At 45.1% G+C, this 20,212-nt stretch overlaps 1 long non-coding RNA gene across 1 annotated transcript; it reads left to right on the top strand.

Annotated features, from left to right (window-relative positions):
* Positions 1-11,662: 11,662 nt before the first annotated feature.
* Positions 11,663-17,613, top strand: LOC310660134. The gene is made up of 3 exons (XR_014503227.1): positions 11,663-11,855; positions 14,893-15,315; positions 16,557-17,613. It is a non-coding gene; the product is annotated as an uncharacterized lncRNA (long non-coding RNA).
* The last annotated feature ends 2,599 nt before the right edge of the window (positions 17,614-20,212 follow it).

The following is a 20,212-nucleotide window of genomic DNA, read 5'->3' as shown; positions in this document are numbered from 1 at the left end:
ACCCCACCTTGGGTGAAAAATTTCTGCACTATGTGGTCCTTTCTAACTCTACAATTCTATGAAACTATTAAGCCAGGATAGTGTGCTGGCATGTGGCATGACATTGCGGTTAACACAAGTCAAGATTCATAAGCTGCCTTCAAACCATGGTTTCATAGTCTAGTTTGCTGGTCACAAGCAAACCACAGACCATTTCCAGAGGCAGATTTGGAAAGACAAACAAATCAAAGTGGAGCTAGAAGAAGAAGAAGAAGAGTATGGATTTGATATCCCGCCTTTCACTCTCCTTCAGGAGTCTCAAAGCGGCTAACATTCTCCTTTCCCTTCCTCCCCCACAACAAACACTCTGTGAGGTGAGTGGGGCTGAGAGACTTTAGAGAAGTGTGACTGGCCCAAGGTCACCCAGCAACTGGATGTGGAGGAGCGGAGACGTGAACCCGGTTCCCCAGATTACGAGACTACCGCTCTTAACCACTACACCACACTGGCTCTCAATGGCTAGTCAATGGTTAGCAGGGTTCAGGATTAAATATCAGTAATCATCTTTGCAAACCTGTATCCCACAAATATACAGCATTAGGCCTCATTTAAGTGCCATGAACCACTAGGCCATTCTGTGACCATTGGAGATTTTTGCAAGATAGTCATGTGACATTGGCAAAACTATACAGTGGTACCTCAGGTTACAGGCGCTTCAGGTTACAGACTCTCCTAACCCAGAAATGGTACCTCGGGTTAAGAACTTTGCTTCAGGATGAGAACAGAAATAGTGTGGCGGCAGCAGCATGGCGGCGGCGGGAGGCACCATTAGCTGGTACCTCAGGTTAAGAACAGTTTCAGGTTAAGAACTGACCTCCAGAACGAATTAAGTTCTTAACCCGAGGTACCACTGTATTCAGTAGCGGCCTCAGTGGCCCAGAGCGCCTTCCATCAGCTTCGGCTGGTGGCCCAGCTATGCCCCTATTTGGACAGGGATAGCCTAATTACTGTTGTCTATGCTCTGGTAACTTCAAGGTTAGATTACTGCAATGTGTTGCACGTAGAGCTGCCTCTGAAGATAGTCGGAAACTTCAGCTAGTGCAGAATTCAGTGGCCATGTTCCTCACCAGAGCAAGACGCTTTGAGTATATTACACTGAACCTGGTCTGACAGCACTGGCTACCAGTTAATTTCCGGGCCCAATTCAAAGTGCTGGTTTTGACCTATAAATCCTTAAATGGCTCAGGACCACAATACCTCAAGGACCACCTCTTTCCATATGAACCTACCTGGACCCTGAGATCACCTTCTGAGGCCCTCCTTTGTGTGCCTCCTCCTCCGGAGGATGGCAACACGAGAACAGGGCCTTCTCTGCAGTGGCTCCCCGTCTGTGGAATGCTCTCCCCAGGGAAGTTCGCCTGGTGCCTTCACTATACATCTTTAGGCACCAGGCAAAAATGTTCCTTTTTAACCAATCCTTTGGTTGATCTGATTGACATCCTATACTCTTTTAAAATTTGGCTCTTTTGGTGGGGGAGCTGTTATTGTGTTGTTATTATTACTTTGATTTTATATAATGTGATCTTTTCTGTGAACCGCCCTGAGACCTCCTGGTATCTAATTAAAATAAAATAAAACAAAACAAAAAAACCAGTCTGGAAGTAGAGTAGAGGAAGTCAATGTGATGTTCTTCAGAAGTCTCAGCCAGCATGGTCAATGGCCAGGATGATGAGAGTTGCAGTCCAAAGCATATGGAGGGCACCACGTTGGCTACCCATGGAGCAGAGGAATATTGCAGTTGTGTGCTGGGAAGCAATATAAACTCAATGAAAGATGTGTGGTTCACATTTAAGGTAAAGGTAAAGGTACCCCTGCCCGTACGGGCCAGTCATGTCCGACTCTAGGGTTGTGCGCTCATTTCACTCTATAGGCCGGGAGCCAGCGCTGTCTGCAGACACTTCCGGGTCACGTGGCCAGCGTGACAAGCTGCATCTGGCGAGCCAGCGCAGCACACGGAACGCCGTTTACCTTCCCGCTGGTAAGCGGTCCCTATTTATCTACTTGCACCCGGAGGTGCTTTCGAACTGCTAGGTTGGCAGGCGCTGGGACCGAACGACGGGAGCGCACCCCGCCATGGGGATTCAAACCACCGACCATGCGATCGGCAAGTCCTAGGCGCTGTGGTTTTACCCACAGCGCCACCCGCGTCCCTGGTTCACATTTATTGTATGAATAATCCAACTGTGTGAAATAGACCTTAGTGGCTGAGGACAAGTAAGCGTTATTTTAGTGGGATTTAAATAAACAATAGATATAATTTTCTATATAAGGTTGTTAGCCACTCTTAGCCTATGTGGTTAAAACATGTTATAAATTTAAAATGTAATAAAATAAAACCTCCTAGAGCTCCGGACACTCCTCTCTCATTCACCATTTTGCAAAATAGCTATAATAATCACACAGAATGCCCAAACTTGGCCAGTGATATGTTCCAGGAAGCAGAGCAATAAATCCTCAGCCGCACTATAAATAAGCCCCAGCATTAGAACCAAGTATAATTTAGACCAATTAATTGCTTGTGCGTAAAACTAAGAGATAAATATGTCTCACTTTTCAGTTGCCCGTTTTTAATAATGGCAATTTCTTAAATAATCCCAGAGTGTCAAGCTAATGGCTGCTATAACCATGGGGCATCAAATGATAGGTTATTAAACACACTTATGAATATCTGGAATCAGCTGTTAAGATCTATTTTCTGCCTCATGATCTCTTTATCTGCCTAATCACATGTGCGTAGTTAAAAGCCAAAGGCTTGCCTGACAGAGCAACTATGAACCGATAGAAAAACAGACATGTATTTTGTATTTTATATTAGCTGGCCAGGAAACCAGAAATAATATATGCCCTGTAGTACAACCATAATTTCTGTTATGATATTTTAGCTTCTTAAATCACCCGATATATTTACTACCCAAGGCTTTCTTCCAAATTGCCCATTCCACAGTCATCCAATGGCATCACAAAAGGGACCGATAAACTCACGAGAATTACGTTCCCCAGTCAGAATGGAAAGGCAAAAAGGCAAAGGGTTTCCGTTGACTGAAAGTTGCCGCATTGGCTTTGGCCAACAGAACCAGCCCCAACTCTTGTAGTCCAAAGATGCACACCAAAGAATCCAAAATTGGAGAAACTTGCAATGATCCCTTTAGTAAAGTGGTAGGCGAGTTAATGCCAGTGTACTGGAAGAAGCAAAGATCACCAATGTCGAAGCAGTGATTCTTCAACATCAACTTCGTTGGACTGGTCATGTTGTGCGGATGCCTGATTATCGTCTTCCAAAACAAGTACTCTATTCCGAACTTAAAAATGGAAAGCGTAATGCTGGTGGTCAACAAAAGAGGTTTAAAGTCTCTCTCAGGCCAAATCTAAAAAAAAGTAGGATAAACACCAACAATTGTGAAACACTGGCCTGTGAGGAGAACAGTCTTTACCAAAGGTGTCATGGGCTTTGAAGACACTCAAACTCAGGACAAGAAACATGCCAAGAGGAAGGCACGCTTGGCAAACCCGCACCATGATCAGCTCCCACCTGGAAACCTATCTCCCCACTGTGGAAGGACGTGTGGATCCAGAATTGGCCTCCACAGTCACTTATGGACTCACTGCTAAAACCGTGTTTATGGAAGACAATCTTACTCGGCTACAAGTGATAGAAGAAGAAGAAGAAGAAGAAGAAGAAGAAGAAGAAGAAGAAGAAGAAGAAGAAGGCTTTAGACATAGTTTTAATATATACATTCATTTTTTTAAAAAATGAATAAAAATTGGAAACATTTCCATGCTTAGATGCAGGTTTGGTGCATAAGCTATGACTGTAATATGACGGTACTGGTTTTTTAAAAAGGCCTCCAGTGAAAGTGGAAGCATTTTAACCATCTCAGTACTGTCTATTTGTTTTCTACAAATTGTGACCTAGGCGATCCCAGAAAATAAGGCATCACACACAGCTAATCAGAATCGGCTATGTGACGAAATGAGAACTGCCCTCACTCTAGCTGGCGGGAAAAACACTTCCCCCCGCTTTTTTAATTTTAAAAATTCAATTTTACAACATACATTTGTATTCAAACAATAATCATAATCGTCATCATTTAGGATTTCCGAAATCCTTAGACTTCCCTCCACCCCTCCATGGTTTCCATTATCACACTTTTTTCTGCTGTGTCATATAGTTTCTCCGTTAGTGGTTCGAGGACCCAACCACCGCAACGTGGAATGAATACACAAGGACACGTGATATAAGGTTAATGGGCAAGGAAAGGCCACAACTTCATTGATTACAGCAGTGAAAAGGTATTGGCATAGGCATTGGATGTCTAAAACAAGGGGGGTTGAATCACCAGTAGGTGGAGCCTGTTGATGCCAATCCAACTATAGGCTCTCCCCTGATGTCACCGAGGGTCGTGCCATGGCCTCCCGCCAAGCAGGCATCGGACAGAATACACGACCACCAGATTCCTTTAACGGAATACCCAAAAATTGAAGGCATAGGCGATGGCCACACCTAGCCCTTCGACACACCACAACACATTATTCCAATGCCTAACCTACCCACCAATACCACAAAAAACTTGTGACAATTGCTACGAGGTAGGCGAAAAAACCAAAAAGCCTAATGCCAAATGGAAAAATTCCTACCAGGCCCCCCGGACAACCAGGGCGACCAGGTCCATAGCAAGGCCAAGGAAAAACTTAGACCCTGAGCTAAAAGGGAGTGGAGGGTAGGTGACTCGCGACGGGACGACGGAGGGTGAGGCCGAGAAGGGGCTGGCGCTCCAGCATTTAGGCTGCTGTGCACGGCCCCTCGGCAGCACCTGTTTGGGTGCCTGCCGATGGGCGTGGGCGCCAGCCAGGTGAGTGGGGGAGGCAGGGGGCTAACACCCCCTGCTAGGGGCGGAGCTCGTACTCCCGCCCACAACCACTCCCCTATCTTCCAGGGAGGAGAGTCTTTTTCTTAAAATAGTCCATTTTTACCCTTGTAATACATTATGAGTGTTACTCAAATCCTGCCAAAGTTTTTAGATGTTTACAGTGTTCTCTTAGATAACTTATGAATTTTTCCCATTCCTTATTAAAGTTTCCATCTTCTTGGTTTCTGATTTTCCCAGTCATTTTCACCATTTCAGCGTAGTCCATCAACTTTATCAACCATTTGTCTCTGGTCAGGACATTATCTTCTTTCCATCTCTGGGCCGGTAGTATCCGCGCTGCTGTCATCATACATCATACATAAACAATTTTCTGCTCCTTTGGTATTTCTGCATCTAAATTTCCTAGTAAAAAAGCTTCTAGTTTTTTCATAAACGTTATTTTAAACTTTTATTTAACTCATTATACAGTGTTATCTTGGGTTACATACGCTTCAGGTTACATACGCTTCAGGTTACAGACTCCGCTAACCCAGAAATATTACCTCGGGTTAAGAACTTTGCTTCAGGATGATAACAGAAATCGTGCTCCGGTGGCACAGCGGCAGCAGCAGGAGGCCCCATTAGCTAAAGTGGTGCTTCAGGTTAAGAACAGTTTCAGGTTAAGAACGGACCTCCAGAACGAATTAAGTACTTAACCCGAGATACCACTGTATATCATTTCCCAGAATGTCTTTGTTATTTTGCATGTTCTCCACATATAGTAGAATGTGCCTTCCTTTTCCTTACACTTCCAACATTTGAAGAAATGCTATACATTTTTGCTAATTTTATAGGTGTTAAATACCAGCGATACATCATTTTCATATAGTTTTTCTTCAACGCACAGCATGCTGTAAATTTTAAATCCTCCCTCCATAACTTTTCCCAAGATGAAAACTGAATATTATTGCCCAATATCTTTTACCCATTGTATCATCACCGATTTAACTTCTTCATCTTTAGTATGCCATCCTAGCAACAACTTAGACATTTTGGAAAGTAGCTTCACATTGTTTTCCAACTGGGGGGAAAGAAAAACACTTTCACCCTCTTTTCAATCAATGCATTTGTACCAATAAATAAATAAATTGTGGAGGGCGCTCCTGTCTGCATTGCTAAGCATCGCCAGGAAAAGTGACCCCCGCCATATGTCTTCCACTTGCTTGCAATGCAATTATACGAGACAGACAGTCTCCCGGCTTCACATTTCGGACATCAGCAGAAGACAGGTGTGCCAATGAACAGGCTGCTCTCGCAACTTTTCTTTATATTTTTTAAAAAAAGAATATTGCAGGCTGTCAGAAGCAATTGCAATAAAATAAAATATAATATGCTATTTTAAAAGGATTGAAACATCTTCATTACAGCAACCAAAGGAAGCAGTTATGGTGCAGTAGCTAATCAATCACCCTTTATTTCACAGAGCATGAAAACTGCTTTATAATACAGGGGACAGTGATTTACTCCAGTTCAAAGGGCAAAATCATCATCATCAAACCTTTATTGGCATCACATGGCAAAATCTCAAGTGCTCAAGGAATTCAAGAATCTACCCTATTTGTGGATTAGCTACATACCCCTATTTCTGCCTGCCGTTTCCTCTTTCCTGGGTAATAATAATAATCATAATAATTTTATTATTTATATGGAGCTCATCTGACCGGGGCACGGGTGGCGCTGTGGGTAAAAGCCTCAGCGCCTAGGGCTTGCCGATCGAAAGGTCGGCGGTTCGAATCCCCGCGGTGGGGTGCGCCCCCATTGTTTGGTCCCAGCGCCTGCCAACCTAGCAGTTCAAAAGCACCCCCGGGGGCAAGTAGATAAATAGGGACCGCTTACTAGCGGGAAGGTAAGCGGCGTTTCCGTGTGCGGCTCTGGCTCGCCAGAGCAGCGATGTCACGCTGGCCACATGACCCGGAAGTGTCTCCGGAGAGCGCTGGCCCCCGGTTTCTTAAGTGAGATGGGCGCACAACCCTAGAGTCTGTCAAGACTGGCCTGTACGGGCAGGGGCACCTTTACCTTTACATCTGACCGGGTGGCTCCAGCCAACCTGGGCAGCTCCCAACAAAATATAAGGTGTGACTGGAAAGTAGGGTGAATCACTGCTGTATGTGATAATGGGAACTGTCGAATTCGCAGAGACACGAGGGAGGCGTTCGTCCGTATCTTAGCTAACGTATGTGCATGTGTCTCGGCATTTGTTGACAGGCCTACGTTCATGCGATAGCATTTAGTAGCTGTTAATAGTGCAGTGTGTTGTGATTGAAAATGGAGCAGAGAGTCGATATGAAATTCTGTTTCAAACTGGGTAAATCGGCATCGGAAACCCACGAAATGCTGACAGTTGTGTACAGAGATGAAGCTGTAACTCGAAAGACAGCGTATGAGTGGCTTCAGCGTTTCTGTGAAGGGCGGCAAACCATCGAAGATGACCCTCAGTCTGGCAGACCGTCAATGAGCAGAACAGCCGCAAATGTCGACAGAGATCGTGAGTTATTGATGTGGGATTGGCGTTTGTCCGTCCCAATGGTGGTGGAAGAATTGCACATTCCACGTGAAATCATTACTGAGGTTACTGAGTTGCCCACTGTGCTGGTCCCAGGGGGTTCCCGTGCGGCATGGTCTGAGTCCAGTCCAAGGTCGAGGGTGCAGTATGGAGGCTGTCCATCAAGGCTGAAGTGGGGTCCAAGACAAGGAGTCAGGTAAGGTCAGGAACTCTGGCAGAAGAGCAGGACAGGGTGCCGGCAGGAACAGGCTACCAGCAATGTTGCTCCCGCAACCTGGGACTGGGGCTGGCTGGCTTTTATCTGCCCCAAGGCATAGGGCGGCCCCAGTCCACAGGTGACTCACCTCTCCTGGCCTGGAGGCAAGCACTCCTCCTACGGGAACTTAGTTCCCTCCGCCTCTCTGCCCTGAGCCTTTGCAGCTCAGGAGAGGCTGGAGGGTTACCGGACCCAGAGGCAACCTCCTCTTCCCCTGATGGGGCTGAGAGTGGAGCACCTGCAGGCAATGGGTCCTCAATCACCTCCAGAGCCAGAGCAGACTTAGCTGGTGCCTGCACCTGAGGATCCGGCACAGGTGAGGACCCTTCAGGTTCAAGCCCCAGCCCCAGCTCAGCTAGTCCTGGAGGCAGGGACTCCTGTGCAGGCTGGCATTCCTCAGGTTCAGCCTCTGAATCTGATTCCCAGGCCATCACACCCACCCCCCATATTCTCCCAATCCGGCCCCACCAGATTTCTCCCCCCCCCAACTGAAATCTGCAGTGAAAGGGCACAGATTTTCCAACATTTCACACGTCCAAGCTACTGTGATGAGGGAACTGACAGCAGTACGAGAAGATGACTTCTCCAGAAGTTTCCAACAGTTCTACAAACGTCGTCAACGGTGCATTGTATCCGAGGCGTTCTACTTTGAAGGCCTGTAAGGTATGTATGTTCAAATATTTCTCGCTGTCCGATTTCTGTGACCATTCACCGAACTTTCTGGTCACACCTTGTATTAAAAGCACAATGAAAAAAAAACCTGCCATTAAAAACTTCCCTGAACAGGACTACCTTCCAATACAATATTCAACAGAGGTAAGATCTTGATGGCTCAGTGTTGGCAAGATTAGCTGCCTTGGATGTTTTATGCTCACAGGCAGGATTTAAAAATGTTCCACATTAATAAATAAAGCTTATTGATATGGAAGAAAATGATAATTCCTTAACAGAAATATTTCAGCAAATTTCCAAACAAGAGCTTTTCATAGCTGAATAATATTTGGACAATTCTTGCTGATTCCAGTGTCTTAACTTTACCCCATCAAAACAATAGAATCATAGAAGCAGTGCTTTTTTTCTGGGGGGACGCAGGGGTATGCACACCCCTAAACATTTTGTGAATCTTTGTACTTTGGTCCACTTACTGTATTTATTTCCCCTGATTTGAATTATAAAAATGGTGGTTTTCTTGAGTCAAAAGGAGAGTACCCCTATACTCCCTAAACCCGGGAGGTGTGCATTTCATATTGTATTTAAAAGGAGATTGGGGTGGTTCTCTTAGAAATCAGGATAATCTGAAACGGAGATATGAATATGAACCAAGTGTAGGGGCAATTTATCCAGAAGACAATTGTATTTCAAGGAGATAAGTGATCTGACATGGTATTCTCTTCCTGCTCCTGTTTACTTCCCCTCTATCTGTTGTTCTCCTCTTTGATGGCTGAGAGCAGCCTTTAATGTATAATCTGGTGGAAGGAAGACCCGATAATGCAGGGTACCTTCTGACCTTCTTTGATGTTAGACATTGTTTGGAGGAACGTGCGATATTGGAAGAGGGGGCTAGCTAATGAATAATCTGCACAAGGGAAGTTGGGCAAGCCATACATGCTATCAGTATTGCGTGCTGAGGTCCCCCAAAGCACCCTAACCCAATAACTCACACTTCACACATCATTTTTGTTTAAGGTTTTTGGCATAATTTTGGCCACAACTTTATTATCATACAAATTGTGAGTGGTTGCTTAGGCATTGGTTATGACTAGCTGTCCCCCCCGCCTTGGGGGACAGCACTGACTCCCAGACTCCGGCGGGAGCCAGTGTGGAGGAACAGGACCCAGGGATTACTGGAGCTGCGCCACAGACCCTCAGTACCATCCCTGCCTGCTCCCAGGAGCTTACTCGGCCCGCACCCTGCACCAAGGGTTTGGACGAGGGGGATGGTAAGCCCCTGAATTCCTTTAACGGAATTCCCGTGCAGCAGCAGCATTGGAGGGGTAGGCACAGCCAATCCACACCCCTCCACCAACCAATTTTAACCAATGCCTAACCGCCAACCTTACAAGTTGTGACGATTTGCTACGCAGTAGGCAAAACCCAATTGGCACGCACTAATCAGCCAAAAGGTAAATTCCTACCAGGCCCCCACACCAATGCAGACGACCCCATGACAGACATAGCAAGGTCAAAGCGCAAGCCCAATCAAGGGAGGGCGGGTGGGTGATCCGGTGCCCACAGCGAAAGAGAAAGGAAAATGCTGTGCACCTTGTTTAAATAAGCTCTGATCCCACCCCTAAATTGGCAACATCAAATTTACCCCAGTAACACCAACCACCAATCCAGTTCCATCCCTTTGAAACTAGCCTGCCTGTTAACCCTGGGGTGCTTTGTTTGGCCCCATCCGCAACACGTGCTCTCCTTTATTGAGAACACGCTATCTATAAATGCGATGATTTTGAGGCATAGCTCAGATGCTCGTGTACGAACTCATGGCCAGGGGGTCGTACAACCTGAGGCTACCTGGGGGTCACTTTGCCACTTCTTCAGGGCAGATTGAAGTGCCTGCTTGGTAATGTATATAACGGTTGCTGTTTAGAATAAAATCTTTAATTTTCTCACTCACTTGTGTTTGTATTGCTTCTGAATCTCATAAAAAGAACCACCTCACATTTGGCAAGACACAGAGATGTTTCAACAAGATGTTTCAGACAGACTATCAGGTGCCTCAAAGTTCTGAAGAACTTTGATGACTGAGGAGCAGCGCCCAGGTAGGTGGGTTGTCAAGGTAACAGTGACCTGCCCTCCTTTGTGACATCTTTTTGAATGTCACAAACCAGAGGTGTCCAGTCCAGGAGTCAGGAGTGGTAGGAGCAGTGAGAGTGAGTGTCCATGGGTGTGTGGGAGAGGAGAAGAGGATTTATATTTTGTTTTGGTATTTACACATTTTCATTCAACTTTTTATTTAATGCTTCCCATAGCCTTGTATATTTTTAGACTGATATTTAGGGGTAGGGGTTGGAGTAGCTTAGGTGGGCTTTACGGAGGTAGAAAACATAGGTTTTTGTTGTGTGTTTTAAATTACCTTTCTACAGAGAAACTTCATAATGTTAAAAATGTAGGTAGGATTTCTTCTGCTGCTAACTCAAAACTTGGCGTGAGGGGACTGGGGTCACCCATATTGCCTCGTCTCTCTTGAAGGTCACCAGTTGCTCCCCTGTGATGCTGAGTCCATACTTCATTTCATGCAGAGCTTTCCAAACTGTGTGTTGCGACACCTGCAGTGTGTATAGGTGTGTCGTGCAAATGCTCGCTTGTTCCTCCCGGGGCTGGAAATGGGTTAGTTTAACCTCCAGTTTGCTAGTGAATCTGAATTACTGTGTCACCAAATGATGTATATCTTAAAAGTGTGTCACCAACATGAAAAGTTTGGAAAGCTCTGACTTAATGATTCACACGAGGCCTGTCTTCACTCCCTACTGAGCTACAGAGACCGGCAGAATTACAATGGTACAGTGGATTTGAAATGCCTTGGTACTCAAACAACTCGTAACCCAAACACTGCAAACCTGGAAGTAAGTGTTCCGGTTTGCGAACATTTTTTGGAAGCCAAACATACTCCGTTTTGAGTGTTACACTTCTGATTTGAGTGCCACACTTCCATTTTGAGTGTTTGGCTGAGGTCTGTCTGTTTTTGCTATTTTGCGTTTTGGCTTTTGTGGCTCTTTGTGTGTGTGTGTGTGTGTGAGAGAGAGAGAGAGAGAGAGAGAGTGACTGTGTGGAACCCAGCTCAGCTACTGGTTCATTGATTGTGTGACTGCAGTACATTATTTATTGCTTTCATTTTATGGATCAATGGTCTCATTAGATAGTAAAATTCATGTTAAATTGTTGTTTTAGGGGTTATTTTTAAAAGTCTGGAACAGAATACAGTCATACCTCATGTTACGTTTGTTTCAGGTTGAGCATTTTCAGGTTGCGTCCCGTGGCAACCCGGAAGTACCGGAAAGGGTTACTTCCATGTTTCGCCTCTCGTGCATGCACAGTTGCATAAAATGACGTCACGTGCATGTGCAGAAGTAGCGAATCGCAACCTTGGTTTTGGAACGTTTTTGTTTTGGAACGGACTTCCAGAACTGGCAGCCTGCCGGCTTAGGTAATCAGCACTCAGTAGTTGTATTTACAAGAAGATTTATAATACACAGTAATTAACCTCAGGGTTAATATTAGCGGCTGTATTATCACAATGAAGTTGAGGCATCTGAGCTCAAATTACGCCACCAACAGGAAACACAAAATCCCTACCCCCTTCTTCTTTGATTGACACCTTTTCTTAACCTTTGTTTGTCTGCGCGCCCTGAGACTCTTGGGGTCAACTCCGATCTCTTCGTCTGACGAAGAGTTTTCCCTCCCCATAAGGTGACTAACAGTTGCTCCTCAGAGAATTGGCCACTGTCCAGTCCACTCTTGCTGTACTGATAAAGTAGAGTCTCTCCTCCTCCTGAAAGGGTTGGGGGTCTTTTAGCCCACTGCCTTCAGCTCACTGAGAAAGAGGCAGGTCTATTTCTTCCTCTTCTGACTGACTGCCCCCTCACTCATCCTGCTCATCTTGACTGTGGGAAGCCATGTCCATGACAGGAACTGATTAAGTTTGAGAACCAAGATACCACTGTATCTCGCTATCTTTTTATTTGAGATGTAGACAAGACATGTGGTGCCAAAATCCCAATGGAGCAGAAAATATTATTTATGTATGTGACCACATCTGCGCAGATGTTATTGGCCCAGAGATGGAAAGAAGATAAAGTCCCTACCAGAGAAGAATGGCAGATCAAGTGGATGGATTATGCCAAAATGGCAAAACTCACTGGAAGAATCAGAAAGATTGTAAAACTTTAATTTGAAAAACCAAATAAACATATTTTTTTTTAATTGATGATGGTGATCAGGGAAGAAAAATGTTAATTGCTGCTATTTCAAGAAGACCCCTTTCAGAACCTCAGAGTCTGAGATTAGCTGCACCACTGTCTGGTGTCAGCACTTTCCCAAAAATTCGTGACCCCCCCCCCCCCAAGCAACAAGCACAGGGCATGAGCCTCTTAATCTGAGTTGTGGGTTCGATCCCCACATTGGGCAAAATATCTCTGTATTGCAAGGGGTGAGACTAGATGGCCTTCAGGGTCCCTTTCAACTCTCCAGTTCTCTGATTCTGTGAAAACTTCATTGGGACTTGATGGGCTATTGGCTTGATCCAACAGGTGCTTCTTAACCTGTTTATGTTCCGTGTATCCCTAAGGACTATAGCAATACACCTGCTGTTACTTTTAGCTGAAATGGACAGTGTATATTTTCCCATGAAGCATAGTGCCAAAAGAGCTAAGATTCTTCTTGTTTCAGCCAACTCCTTTGTCTTGCTTGAACAAATTTTGCTTGGATTGTTCCAGCTTTTCCCGTGATAAATCTTGATGTGATATCCATGATATCCAAATAACATAACTAACAGGAGCCGAGGGAATGGAAACGATGATTGCTTCCTTCCTGCTGCAAGAGAGGAAAGTACTAATTGCTCCTCATGGGATACAAATGGTTCCCTGCTCAAAGATGTTATTTAGGATATTGTACAGTTGTTGTACTTCTTCAGTGGCGAAATCACAGCCAACCTCCCCACCCAGAACCCACTCCCAGCATTGTTTAATATCTAGCCTGGTGAAGAATTCTGGAGCATCTGAAAATTTGCACACTATTTTGTGACGTTTTCCTTGCCTGAAAAACATGTTGCTTACCATGGATTGATGGATAAACATGGCTATCTTCTGAATTTGAAAGGAAAGAATTGATAGTGAGACAGCTATGAGCACAAAGCTTTCTACCAGAGGACTTCTGGTGGCACTAATGAGCAGCAGTTTTCAGATATCTGACTGTCAAAAAGAAGATGCAGCAGAATTTTTCATAGATGCTCCAGAGGGCAGGACTAAAGCCAAGGTGTGGATATGGATGGAAAGCAGATAATGGCTAAGGATTAGGAGGCACTTCATAACAGCAAGAGTGTTTGGAGTAGAAGTGATGAGTTCTCCTCGATGGGATCAGAGGCTTGTCAACCATCTAGCCTGAATTTTTCAGGAAAATCTGGGTGACCTCCCAGGTCTCTTCTATAATAAGTGTTATCCTGCCAACAGAGCTCTAGCTCCATCTGCAAAGCAGCACCTATGCTACTCACAGGTAAGTAATTGCTGCCAAGGACGCCTCTTGGGCTTGCCAATCAGAAGGTCGGCAGTTCAAATCCCCATGACAGAGTGAGCTCCTGTTGCTCTGTCCCAGCTCCTGCCAACCTAGCAGTTCGAAAGCATGCCAGTGCAAGTAGATAAATAAGTACCACTGTGGTGGGGAGGGTAAATGGTGTTTCCATGTGCTCTGGTTTCTGTCACAGTGTCCTGTTGTGTCAGAAGCAGTTTAGTCCTGCTGGCCACATGACCTGGAAAGCTGTCTGCAGACAAAGGCCAGCTCCCTCGGCCTGAAAGCGAGATGAGTGCCGCAACCCCATAGTCACCTTTGACTGGACTTAACTGTCCAGGGGGCCCTTTACCTTTACCGATGTAATTGCTCCTTTAATCTCCCCTTTTTGTGGTAACATGTTTTGAATGAACATCCAGGATTCGAATCTTTCCCCTTTCCAAACAAAACTTGTGACTGTTCCATGTCGCGGGAAGAATTGCCTCATGGACTTGAGCACAACGGAATTTAATTAAAATGCCTCTAGGTAAATTCAGCCTTTTTTTGCCCTTGCTCATTTCTGCCTGCTCAATCTCTGTGGCACAACGGTCACGAAGGCCCAAGAAGATTTTAATTTTTCTTCTAAGAATATATTCAAGCCATCATTATGATCTCCCTCTGGCAAGTTCCTTAGCTTAACATGGTTCCTTCTAATTTTCCAACCTCTTTCTTTTCCATCTCTTCCTTTCTTGTTTGCTTACTCGCTTGAATTTATTGTATTGCTACAGAATGTGTTTTCTTTCTTTAAATCTAAGATGCTTTAGATAAAGGAGGTCAAGCCTCCCTTAATTTGCCACTCTACCTAGAGACCCATTTCATGAATTGTATTCCCTTTCCTTGCTAGAGTTCTTTCTCATAGTTGCACTTGAGGCTCAACCTTTTGCTGACCTTTAAGGTTTCTTCCATTTTTCTCCCTTACCTAGAATTGTAGAATTGGAAGGGACCCCAAGGGTCATCGAGTCCAACCTCTGCTATGCAAGAATCTCAGCTAAAGCATCCCTGACAGATGACCACACAACCTTTGCTTGAAAACCTCCAAGGAAGGAAAGTCTACCACCTTAAGAAGGCATCTGTTCCACTGTTGAGCAGCTCTTACTGTCAGAAAGTATTTCCTGATGTTTAGTCGGAATCTCCTTTCTTGTAATCTGAATCAGTTGGTTCAGATCTGAGCCTCTATGCCCATCCTTCATATGACAGCCCCTTAGATATTTGAAGATGGCTATCATATCTCTTCTCAGTCTCCTCTCCTCCAGGCTAAACATACCCAGTTCCTTCAAGAGCTCCTCATAAGACATCGTTTCAAGACCCTTGATCATCTTGGCTGCCCTCCTCTGCACACATTCCAGGTTGTCAACATCTTTCTTAAATGGTGGTGCCCAGAATTGGACACAATATTCCCAGTGTGGTCTGACCAAGGCAGAATAGAATGGTACTAATACTTCCCTTGATCTGGATCCTAGACTTCTGTTGATGCAGCCTAGAACAGCATTAGCTTTTTTGGTTCAGCATCAGACTGTTGAGACATGTCAAGCTCATGGTCTACTAAGACCCCCTAGATCCTTTTCACAAGTACTACTGGCAATTCAGGTATCCCCCATCTTATATCTGTGCAACTGGTTTTTTCTACCTAAGTGTAGACTCTTACATTTGTCCCTATTACAGGGGTCTGCAACCTTTAAGACAAAAAGAGCCACTTGGACCCGTTTCCGAAGGAAAAAAAACTGGGAGCCGCAAAACTCATCATTATAAAAATAACTTTTTTGTCACTTTTTTATTATTATTTCTTTGTTTGACCCCTCAGAATTACTCCTCCTCATAGAAATAAACGTTAAATTAACAAGTTACCTTTTTTGTGTGTGTGTTCTTCACTCCCCTTCAAAACAGTGACCAGCGTACATGCCCCCTTTTCAATGCAGTGACCAGCGTACATGCCCCTTACAATGTAGTGGGCGGGCGGGAAGGTGACGTCGGGACGGTGCGTGACTAACGCACGCACCGCCCCCATGCGACGTCACAGCCAGTACAGCGCCCGCCACAGTGGGGAGTGTCGGGGCGCACAATGCGCCTCCTCCCCTCGCTAGTATCCGCCCCGGATGCGGCTCCGGAGCTGCGGGTTGCTGACCCCTGCCCTATTACAAATTCATTTTGTAAGTTTTTGACTAATGTTGGATAGCACCCACTATGTGCCTTTTCACAATTTGATCATTATTTCCCCCCAAAAGGGTCTTCTGAAACTTGCTTGCTGCAAATTTTTAAATATTTGTTCCTATCAACTGCCTCCCCGAGGCATCCAAAATACCATGTCTGGTCTTGCAGTGAAAGCAGTATTTTCTGCCTAAGATAATGGATGAAAAACCGCTAGGAATATAAATGACCTATGATTCATGAAACATGAGTTCTTTGCATGGTTTTGGGTTGACATCAGCATAGAGCAGAATTCTGGTGCCCTTAATGGCTATTAGTTTTTGTAGAATGTTTTTATATATAAAAAGAAATGAATTTACTTTAACCCCTATAGATTATCTGCTTCTCTGGTATAGCATTTCCTTGATTAATCACTCTTCTCCCCCAATCTCTTTCTTTGCAGATTTCCTGTCTAGAATTCTGCCGTCCTATGTGTTTAGCATTCCTTATCTGGAAGCATGAGTACAGTCTCCAAATCAGCTCCCGCTGCTCATATCCACCAAGAAGCAACGCAGTAAGACAGACCCCGAAGGAACAAGTCCTGATCTTGCCCCCATAGCAAGCAAAATTAATCACCGAGCAAAGCACCACGGCTATCGAGTCTGAAACCTGCTGGCTCCCTCGGACTCATTTGTAACTGCTGTGTTAAACTGGGCTTTTTGAACATAGGATCTAATGAAGGCGTTTGAACAGCGCTGTCTGGCCAGGTGACAAGCCAAGCTCCCAAGACCCTAATTCCATCAGCTGGGATGTTTCACATTATGAAGGGTTTGCAATCCATATTCAGTAAACAGAGCACTCGTCTTGTCACAATGATGCAGTATTCCGCATTGTTTGTCTAAGTGGCTTGGCTATGGCTTCCATGTAAGAGGGCTGCTGTCAGTTGTGTTCGGCTGAAAAATGAGAATGCAAGGGTCAAATATGACATGATGGAGCAGCAGCTAGGAGTATTCATTCCCATGACTGCTCCATTCACACAAAGGGGGGGGGGGTATTCTTTATGAGGCAGAGAGCAAAAGCTGTCCCTTCCCAACATTACCTCACCCTACTTGGATCAGTTTCCTCACAGTATTTAATGGCTGGTGTTTTACTGTGTTTTTAATATTTTGTTGGGAGCCTCCTAGAGTGGCTGGGGCAACCCAGTCAGAAGGGCATATAAAAATTGTTACTACTACTACTGCTATTACATACCCTCCAACATTTCTCCAATGAAAAAAGGGACATCCTATTACAGTGGTACCTTACTTCTCAAATGCCTTGGTTCCCAAACACCAAAAACCTGGAACGAAGTGTTCCGGTTTTTGAACTTTTTTCAGAAGCTGAACGTCCAATGAGGCAATTGAATATTGTTTCTAGGGCACCTGCACCAATCAGAAGCCGTGCCTTGGTTTTCAAACGTTTCAGAAGTCAAACAGACTTCTGGAACGGATTAAGCTTGGCGCTTTTGTTTTTGCTATTTATTTTGCATTTCTGTTTTTGAGGCTTTTTTTTTTTAAAAAAAAATGTTTTTGTGGCTGTGTGGAACCCAGTTCAGCTACTGATTGATTGATTGATTGATTGTGTGACTGCGGAAATGGATAAAAGCCCCCCATCCAAACAATGACTATCATCAGTGCAGGTAAGAAAAAATAAATAAATTTTAATTTTTATCATCTACAATACTGTTTTATTTATTTTATAGTACAAGTACATTTATGACTGCTTTCATTTTATGGATCAATGGTCTTGTTAGATAGTAAAATTCATGTTAAATTGCTGTTTTAGGGGTTGTTTTTAAAAGTCTATAACGGATTCATCCATTTTGTATTACTTTCTATGGGAAAACGTATCTTGGTTTCGGAACGCTTTGGTTTTGGAACGGACTTCCAGAACGGATTAAGTTTGAGAACCAAGGCACCACTGTACAGTGGTACCTCGGGTTACATACGCTTCAGGTTACATATGCTTCAGGTTACAGACTCCGCTAACCCAGAAATAGTGCTTCAGGTTAAGAACTTTGCTTCAGGATGAGAACAGAAATCGTGCTCCGGCAGCGCGGCAGCAGTGGGAGGCCCCGTTAGCTAAAGTGGTGCTTCAGGTTAAGAAGAGTTTCAGGTTAAGTACGGACCTCCAGAACGAATTACCGGTAAGTACTTAACCCGAGGTACCACTATATTTGACCTGCAGCCTTAGGAATTCATATATTCTCCCCCTCAAAATAATTAGTAACCCGCAAGGGAAGCAAGTATCGTATCCATTTCAACAACTTGTGTCTAGCAACTAATCAACAACAAACCCTGCCTCATTTTTGAAGCACCATCTGGTCTTCCCTGTACCACTGAGATTTGGTTGGATGCCAAATGCTGCTTTGTTCTAGTGTAAGTGTATGTGATTTTCCTCCAGCAGGGATTTTCATAGTGAAGAGCAATATGGTGGCAGCAGCCTCCTCATAGCCTTATCAATATCTTCTGTTTATGTTATTGCATAGGACTGTTTTGTTCCATCTGCCTGCTCTCATATTTACAGCTTCGAAGGCAAAGTCAGAACGCTGTGGAGATATGGAGGCATGACTTGAGTAGGCAGGAAGAATATGGTCAATGTTGTGGGACTGGAACTCAATCCCAGCCTAACCGCCTCACTTGCTCCTGTCACTGTCTTTGTTCTTCAAGATAAGATAGCTGGCATGTCCAATTATTGCTGATCTGGAGCCCTTGTGGCCCTTGTGGTCTCTTCCAACTCTATGATTCTATGATTCTACAGGAGTGCTCTGGTGGTGTTTCCTGCTTGGCAGGGGGTTGGACTCGATGGCCCTTGTGGTCTCTTCCAACTCTATGATTCTATGATTCTATGGAGCAGTGGCGTAGCGTGGGGGGGTGTGGGGGGGGGGGGCCGGCCGCACCGGGCGCAACATCTGGGGGGTTGGGTTCGGGGGCGCAAATCCATGGGATAGGGGGCGCAAATCCATGGGTTAGGGGGTGCAAATTACTTGCCTTGCCCCAGGTGCTGACAACCCACGCTACGCCACTGCTATGGAGCTCTTGTGCAATGCATCCAGTCCACCCAAAGACTGGTGTTTTTGCGAAGAGAAACGTGATGACGGAAAGCATGGAATGACATCTGCTTTGATGTAACATTGTCTAGCTTCCCTGCAAACAAATCAGAGTGAAGGCTCATAGTCTGCAACGGGTCCCCCCGCCCCCCGGACGAATCAGGATGAATACTCAATAAACAGGTTATCTGGAAGTTGCCATAGGTGCCATAGTGTGATGGAGGCCACAGAGGCGGTTGCCCCAGACGCAAAATTGTTAGGGAGAACAAAATTTCTACACCTGGTGCTGCCTCAATACAGCTGTGCAATTCTGTCACTGGGCTCCATTGAAAACAGCTTTTCCATGCAAACCAAGAAGTGACCTCTCCAGACAACGGAACAACTCTTCTTTCTCATCTCTGCGTCGGCGATTTGGGTGATGTGGATGCCATTAGGCAGTTGCATTTGTGCTCCATCCATTTCCCTCCCTCCCACCCCTATCTGAGCAGCCCCGGGCAAAGGCAACCCATGCTACGCCACTGGTTCCCAGTGTCAGACGTGATTTACTGTCCTGACTAAAGAGTCAGGGGCTAGATGAGAGGGCAAGTGGAGCCACTTCCGATATTAAGACTCTTTACTAGTTATACAAAGACTGAATGAAAAGGAGAGAGGTAGCGCTTGACTTCTGGCACACAAAACAGAGGAAGCTGCCTTTATGCAGAGTCAGAGCATAACTCATCTTGTCTGCACTGACAGGCAATGGTTTCAGAATCTTCCCCACCCCTCCTTAGAGCTGCTGGAGATTGAAAATAGGACCTTATTCATGCAATGTAGTTGCTCCATCACTAGTAGCAGGTGCTTGGCTCTTGATGTCAACAGATTTCTTTGTGGTGTCCTGGGTGTATCTGTGCTGCAATGGAGCAAACGGCAGTCACAGAAGAGAACATAACACGCCAGGCCAATCCGTAGACTGGAAAGGAAATGTTGGCAAACACCAGGCTCTTCGGAATAATGTGAAGCACAGCTGGAATGTGACTACAAATTGCGAAGCC

The sequence above is a fragment of the Podarcis tiliguerta genome (genome assembly GCF_965153285.1).
Source record: "Podarcis tiliguerta genome assembly, chromosome: 11".
Taxonomy (NCBI): domain Eukaryota; kingdom Metazoa; phylum Chordata; class Lepidosauria; order Squamata; family Lacertidae; genus Podarcis; species Podarcis tiliguerta.
The sequence above is the reverse complement of the archived record's forward strand: the minus strand, read 5'-3'. Positions and strand labels throughout refer to the sequence as shown.